A 7,159-nucleotide genomic window follows, 5' to 3' on the forward strand; every position below is an offset into this window, starting at 1 on the left:
GCGTCATATATGTGAATTATATCATGCTGTCCTTTTTGTATTTCTCATTGCTTTTGTCGACAATGTTCGTATATTCAACTGCTCTTCCTGTGCATCAGCCATTTGAATTGGTGATGGAGAAATCTGGAGTGAAAACAAGGTCTTCAGAGCAGACAATGCTACCTGCTGAAGCAGATATCTTGCTGGTTACAGATAGCTCTTCAGAGGAGGATTCAGAGGCAGATGACCTGTCCTATTATCCCCCTGAGGTGTATGCTCAAACTTGGCAGGGTTATATTACTCCTATCATGCATATGTTGTATTGCAATGCTTAGTTTTTACATCATATAGACGATATTGAATGCCATCTCCTTAATTGACACATCATATATGCTATTGCCCTCTGCTCACTTCCTTAGTATATAAATCATATATTTGAATTATATTATGCCATGGTGTTTACATAGACAACATGTATCTCAATTATGGCATTCCAACCCATTTTCTAAAGACATACTATAGTTATATCATCTCATCATGTTTACATAGTCATCATATTTTGAATTATGTCATTCTATCCGTGAATTATATCATGTCATCATGTTTCCATCGACGGCATGTTTGTGATTTATGGCATGCCAACCACTTTAATAGACACATCGTATAGTTATATCATGTCATTATGTTTACATAGTCATCATATTTTGAAGTATGTCATTCTATCTTGTTTAGTTAGCCATCACACATGTGAAATTGTGTCATGCTATCCTGTTTAATTAGCCATCATATATGTGAAATTATGTCCTGCTATTCTGTTTGGTTAGACCACATAAATGTGAATTATTTCATGCCCTCTTTTCTTCCCTACTATCCATTGCACCTGTCTATCTTACAATGTCTGTACATTCAATTATTTTTCTTGTGTATCAACCATTTCAATTGGAGGGGGTGATGGCAGTATCTGTGGGAGTAAAAACACGGTCTTCAGAAAAGATCATGCTACCTGTCGATGGATATAGAACCATGGTTGTACTTTCCCAAGAACCAGCCCCACCATACATAACCCAGACTCACGCAGATTGTACCCCTACCCAGTTGGACAGAGAACCAGCTACACCCCTTCTAACCCCAACCCCAGCAGATAGTAACCAAGTTCCCAAACACGAGCACCGTCTCCACCACAGAGCACCCAAACACGAGCAGTTAGTAAGGCAACTGCAGTGCCCAAAGCACGAGGACCACCACTCCGAACCCCAAGTCAACACTTAAAGCAGAAGAAGAATTGTTCTCAGGTCAGGTTCCGTAGCTATGGTTCATACTACTTTGCTCCTGCATCACTGTATTTACTCATACCAACTAATTTCAAATTTAAAGAATGCAACTGAAACTCCAATGGCTCAATAGGTATGTTTTAAACCTGTTTCTTTAATGTGTTTGTTGTTGTATCTTGCTCTGTGTTGATTTCAGCTTCAATTGAATAAACAGTTATGTTCTCATGCCATGCACATTACAAGTGTTGTTATTGTTGTGTAGTTTCCCACACTTATATTCTATCTATGTTGCTTTGTCTTAAATAGATATGATTCGAACTGTATCTATCCTGATTTGGCAACATAAACTAGAATTATATAGACCATACAGTGACCATACTACATAGATATATGTTTGTTTCATGTTGTTATCCTGTCCACCTTACTTTTTTTCACGAATACGCAAAGCTTGCGTATATTTCCATTGATAGAAGGAATAGAATGAGTACATAGGGGTACAACACATGACACGAACGTAGGCAGGTGTGAACATGGTGCCTGGAGCAGAGAGACAACGGATGCTCGGCCCGAACAGAAGATACATCACAACTAAACCTACCAAACCCGAACCACGAGCGACAATGCCAAACCAGCAAGAATTCTAACATCACCCGAACCAACACCGGGGACACCGCTAGATTGCTCCTTCAAGAAGGAGGACAACGTCGAGACGCCGTCGCCATCCGGTCCGAGGTAACCAGACCTAGTGTAACACCCTCTATGCGACTATATCTCCCACGTGTCGAGGCACGACTTAGAGGCATAATCACATTGAAGGCATATGTCGCAAGTTAGGCAATCTTCACAACATCCCATGTAATAATATAGATAATAAAAGGGGAGATAACATAGTTGGCTTACACTCGCCACGTCAATCAAGTACATAAAATAGCATTACATCATCCAAACACTCATGGCCCGACTACGGCGCCAAAATAAAAGATAACCCAACATGCGACACGGTCCCGATCACCCCCAACTGGGCACCACTACTGATCATCAGGGAAAGACACGTAGTATCGTTGAGAGTCCTCGTCGAACTCCCACTTGAGCTCAAGCGCGTCACCTGGAGCGGAATCATCAGGCCCTGCATCTGGTTTGGAAGTAATCTGTGAGCCACAGGGACTCAGCAATCTCGCACCCTCGCGATCAAGACTATTTAAGCTTATAGGTAAGGCAAGGTAAATATGTGGAGCTGCAGCAAGCGACTAGCAAATATGGTGGCTAACCTGTTCGCAAAAGAGAGCGAGAAGAGGAGGCAAAGTGCGATCGAGAAACTAGAGGGCATCTTGCGGCAAGCATTACTCCAACACCGTGTTCACTTCCCGGACTCCGCCGAGAAGAGACCATCACGGTAACTCACACGGTTGATTCATTTTAATCAAGTTAAGGTTCAAGTTATCTACAACCGGACATTAACAAATTCCCATCTGCCCATAACCGCGGGCACGGCTTTCGAAAGTTCAAATCCCTGCAGGGGAGTCCCAACTTAGCCCATGACAAGCTCTCACGGTCAACGAAGGAATAGACCTCCTCCCGAGACGTTCCGATCAGACTCAGTACCTCGGTTCTTCAAGACACTTCGACAGGTTAAAACAAATCCAGCAACACCACCCAGATGTGCCGACAAATCCCGATAGGAGCTGCACATATCTCGTTCTCAGGGCACACCGGATGAGCAAGACGTCGGGTAGGCCAGCCCAGAGTTGCCCCTGGTAGCCCCGGACATCGCTCGGTTGGACCAACACTCAGAGGAGCACTGGCCCGGGGGGGCTAAAATAAGATGACCATCGGGCTCAGGAAACCCAAGGGAAAAAGAGGCTAGGTGGCAAATGGTAAAACCAAGGTTGGGCATTGCTGGAAAAGCTTTAATCAAGGCGAACTATCAAGGGGTTCCCATTATAACCCAACCGCGTAAGGAACGCAAAATCCGGGAACATAACACCGATATGACGGAAACTAGGGCGGCAAGAGTGGAACAAAACACTAGGCGAGAGGCCGAGCCTTCCACCCTTTACCAAGTATATAGATGCATTAAGATAACAAGATAATATAATGATAGCCCAACAAGTAAATAATGTTCCAACAAGGAACGGTCTCCAAATCTTCACCTGCAACTAGCAACGCTATAAGAGGGGCTGAGCAAAGCGATAACATAGCCAATCAACGGTTTGCTAGGACATGGTGGGTTAGAGGTTTGACATGGCAATTTGGGAGGCTTGAAAGCAAGTGGTAGGCATCGTAGCATAGGCATAGCAAAAGAGCGAGCATCTAGCAAAGCAAAGATAGTAGTGATTTCGAGGGTATGATCATCTTGCCTGCAAAGTTGTCAGAGTTGACTGGATCCTCGAAAGCAAACTCAACGGGCTCCTCGTTAGCGAACTCATCTCCCGGCTCTACCCAAACAAGACAAACAAGCAAACGGAACACAATCAACCACGTGCAAAGCTCAAACAATATGATGCAAGGATGGTATGCTATGCGGGATGCGATGCGGGATGCATATGCAAGATGTGACAGGGAAAGCATGAACCTGGCCTCAACTTGGAAATCCAAGTGTGCCACTGGAAAGATGAGATGAAATCGCTTGAAAACGATATAAAGAACGCCGGAATCGGAGTTACGGTTTGGAAATGGCAAGCAATTCAAATATGACCATGTTCTGCGGTTTACAGCAAGTAGCCATCTAAATGCAACAAGATGAACATGCTACAGCACCCAAACATGGCATCAAAATACATGGCAGGAATGCATTCATGAGCTTAACAAAAGTCTAGCACTGAGCTACGGCCAATCATCCATTAACAGGTTCAAACAAGCATGGCAAAAATGCATTTGACAAACAGATTTCAGACTTAGTGAAATTAACACTTGTCTGGAATTTCAGATCAGATAGCACTCTTTGGAGCATGAAAACTATATGCTAGAGGACCTGAACATGGCAATTTAAAGCATGGCATGGAGCTACTCAAAGAGCTTAACAAAAGTCCCTTAGTGACCTTGAGCCAAAAGGGATCAGAAAATACAATTGCAAGCATGTGAACATGGCAAAAACATAATCAGATCACAGACTTAGTGAAAACTGGAGCATGCTGAAACAGATATCAAGTAGGCATGTTTACGAGCTCGATGCACTCACTACGGAGCAATTCATGACCATCTAAGCATACACCCATCAGGAATACACAAAATCCAAGCTAGACATGGCAAGAACAATAACATAGCATGCACGGATCAACTACAACATCGTCGGCAAAATCGCTAACAAGTAGACAATCTGCCCAGATTCACGAAATAGCAAAAGTAGAGCTCGATTGACTCAAGCTAGGGTGCTCCATAATTGCAAACAAAGACATGGATGGATATAGCACTACAAGATTAACAAAACATCCTTACTGATCATCCTCAAAAGAGGCACGGATCACTAGGAAACAACATGAACATATGGCCATATGAGATAAACAGCTCAAGGACTTAGTGGAAATGCTAAGTCCCTGAAATCAGCATTACCAAATGCCTCACTTTGCAAGCTTGTGCTAGTCACCACACACATCACAAAAATACATGGGTTGCACCTCTGAAAAGATGGCAAAACCCTTAACAAAACATATGTAGAGCTCATGGGCATAACATGCACACAATAATCATGGCAAAAATGACAAATATCTAAATGGAGCAGCAGATCTGATAATTAACTCAAGTAGCACTCTTCTAACAGCATTTCGGGCATCAAGATGAACTCAAATGAAAATGATGCAATGGAATGAAATGATGTGCTCTCTGAGACGAACATTTTGATATGCTATATGCCAAAACGGAGCTACGGATGCAAAGTTATAGCGTGATGAACAAGGGCATATGGATCTGGGAAAACAGGGACTTAGAAGAAAATTTGGACCTCCAGATCTAGGATTACTGTAGCCGATCTGGATCAGGCACGCCTCCCGAGGTTCGTCGGGACCTCGCCGGCGACGAAGGCAGGACGGTGGATGGCGGCGGGCGGCGCTCACCGGAGCCGGCGTGGCCGGTGGAGAGGCGGCGGGGCGCGGGCGGTCGCCGGGGCCGGCGTGGCGGCGGGGCGAGGCCGGTGGAGAGTCGGGGTCGCCGGACGCCGAGTTTGCCGGCGTGGAGGAGCTTGGCGGCGGCCGGAAATGGCGGCGGTGGGCGGCGCGCTCGGCCGCACGGGAGGGAGACGAAGGCGGGCGGCGGCGCGGGCGTCTGGGCCTCGGGGGCCCGATCCGGGCCTCCCGGGCCGGAGCGGCGGCGATGTGGGCGCGAGGCGGCGGCGAATGGGGGCGTGCCATGTGGCGGCGGTGGCGGATGTCGGACACGTCCGTCGGTGGCGAAAATGTCCGGCGGCGGCGGACGAAGTGGATCTAGGGTTTTCGGGAGGAAGGGGAAGGAGAAATTCGGGGGTGTCTTTAAATAGGCATAGAGGGAGCTAGGAGAGTCCAAATGAGGTGCGGTTTTCGGCCACGCGATCGTGATCGAACGCTCTAGATGATGGAGAGAGTTTTGGTGGGTTTTGGGCCAAATTGGAGGGGTGTTGGGCTGCAACACACATGAGGCCTTTTCGGTCCCTCGGTTAACCGTTGGAGTATCAAACAAAGTCCAAATGGTACGAAACTTGATAGGCGGTCTGCCGGTAGTAAACCAAGGCCGCTTGGCAAGTCTCGGTCCAATCCGGAAATGTTTAATCCCCACACACGAAAGAAATGTAGAAAAGACCACCGGAGGAGAACGAAGCGCCGGGATGCAAAACGGACAACGGGGAAAATGCTCGAATGCATGAGATGAACACGTATGCAAATGCAATGCACATGATGACATGATATGAGATGCATGACAACGACAACAACACACGGAGGCGAAAACCCGAACCCGAGAAAATAAAATAACTTAAGGCCGGAAACGGCAAGAGTTGGAATACATATTGGGAAAGTCATATCCGGGGTGTTACAACACTCCACCACTACGAAAGGATCTCGTCCCGAGATCTAGGACTGAAAGAACGTCGGGTACTCAGAACGGAGGTGATCCTCGCGTTCCTAGGTAGCTTCACGGTCGGAATGGTGTGACCACTTGACTTTGAGGAATTTGATTGACTTGTTGCGAGTCTTGCGTTCAGTCTCTTCAAGAATAGCAACTGGGTGCTCACGATAAGAGAGATCTTCTTGGAGCTCAATGTCCTCGAAGTTGACAGTGCAGTCAGGAGTCTTGAAGCACTTTCGAAGCTGAGAGACATGGAACACATCATGAACATTTGCAAAGTTTGAAGGAAGCTCGAGTTGATAGGCGAGATCGCCTCTCTTGCTGACGATCTTGAAAGGTCCCACGTATCTAGGGGCAAGCTTCCCTTTGATACCGAAGCGGCGAGTACCTTTCATAGGAGAGACGCAGAGGTAAACATGATCTCCGATCTCGAAAGCCAAATCACGGTGCTTACTATCATAGTAGCTCTTCTGGCGGGATTGGGCTGCTTTGAGGTTATCTCGAATGACTTTGCACATTTCCTCTGCCTCTGTGATTAAGTCATTTCCGAGAAGCTGACGTTCACCGGTTTCAGACCAGTTGAGAGGGGTACGACACTTCCTGCCATACAGAATTTCAAATGGGGCCTTGCCCGAACTTGCTTGAAAACTGTTGTTGTAGGAGAATTCAGCATAAGGAAGACAATCCTCCCACTTCATGCCGAAGGAGATCACACAAGCCCTGAGCATATCTTCAAGAATCTGGTTGACACGCTCGACTTGACCGCTAGTTTGAGGATGGAAAGCTGTGCTGAAGCGGATGTTGGTGCCCATGGCCTTCTGAAAAGAATCCCAAAACTTGGAGGTAAAGATGCTGCCACGGTCTGAAGAGATCACCTG

This window comes from Triticum aestivum, chromosome 4A (genome assembly GCF_018294505.1).
Source record: "Triticum aestivum cultivar Chinese Spring chromosome 4A, IWGSC CS RefSeq v2.1, whole genome shotgun sequence".
Classification (NCBI taxonomy): Eukaryota; Viridiplantae; Streptophyta; class Magnoliopsida; order Poales; family Poaceae; genus Triticum; species Triticum aestivum.